This window comes from Condylura cristata, unplaced genomic scaffold, assembly GCF_000260355.1.
Source record: "Condylura cristata isolate star-nosed mole 26May11 unplaced genomic scaffold, ConCri1.0 scaffold00012, whole genome shotgun sequence".
NCBI classification, from domain to species: Eukaryota; Metazoa; Chordata; class Mammalia; order Eulipotyphla; family Talpidae; genus Condylura; species Condylura cristata.
The window spans coordinates 38,359,653-38,360,587 of record NW_004567113.1 but is presented as its reverse complement, the minus strand read 5'-3'; the positions used below and the strand labels follow the sequence as shown (position 1 = coordinate 38,360,587).

Genomic DNA, 935 nt, shown 5'->3' with positions numbered 1-935 from the left:
GACCCCTCCGGCGGCTGCCTCCACCCAAGTGGGTGGGGACCCGCCCAGCCCAGGCGGCCACGGCGGCTCCCTCTCCCCTCCCTGACCCTCCCACCCCGGGTCCCAGCCTCTACTTACCCCGCCAGCCCGGGAGGCTCGCAGAGCGAGCGGCGCCGGCGTCATGTGACTGCCCGGAGTTGGTGCCAGGAGCCAGAGGGGAGCCAGGAGCGGAGCCGCGCGGAGCCGGGCCCCAGCCGGAGCGCAGCGCGAGCGCCCACCCAGCCGAGCCGCGCCGCGCCCCCCGCACGCGCGCCCGTCCCCGCACGCGTCCCCGTCCCCCGCGGCCGGCGCTGCCACGGCCGCTTGGACGGGAGCGCTGACATTACCGCATCCTCGGGACGCCAGGCAGCCCGGATCCGGGCCTTTATTTCTGTTCTGCAGCGCTCAGCGCCGCGCCTCGAAAAGTAAGTCTCACCCTCACCTTTCCTTTAGCCTGACTCCTGCTGCCCCCCCTTTCCGCTGGTCCGGTTTCAGTTCTTCCAAGGGGGGCGCGCAGTGAATAGGTTGGGGGTGCAGCGCGGGGGTTGGGGGCGCTTGTGGGCTTGGGAAAGTGCAACAGCTCCTCGCAGCCGGGGGTGGGGGCAGAAAGGCGAGAGGCGGGGGTATCCCGGGTTCAGTGGCCGAAAGTGTTGGATCGAGGGAACCACCGTGCGGATCCCAGGGTGCGGGAGAGAAGAGCGAGGCCAGAAGCGCCCGCCGCGGCCAGGGCCAGGGCGCAGGCGGGGGCTCACCTGTGTGGTCCCCCAGCCGCCGCCCTCCCGCCGGCTCGCTCGCGATTCCCTCCAAAGCCCCAGAAATCTCAGGGCTCTCCGCGTGGGGCAGCGTTGTTTGGAGAAAGGTAGCGCCGCGGCCGAGCGCTACCCGCTCCTCCCCCTCCTGGTTCCCCACTCCCCCCC

At 72.2% G+C, this 935-nt stretch overlaps 1 protein-coding gene across 1 annotated transcript in view; it reads left to right on the top strand.

The window, feature by feature from the left end:
* Positions 1–139: 139 nt before the first annotated feature.
* KLF3 (Kruppel-like factor 3 (basic)) overlaps positions 140–935 on the top strand; it is a 28,862-nt gene continuing 28,066 nt past the window's right edge. Inside the window, exon 1 of the mRNA XM_004681353.2 lies at positions 140–443. The gene's annotated coding sequence lies outside the window, so the exon portion shown is untranslated. The remainder of the gene's footprint in view (positions 444–935) is intronic.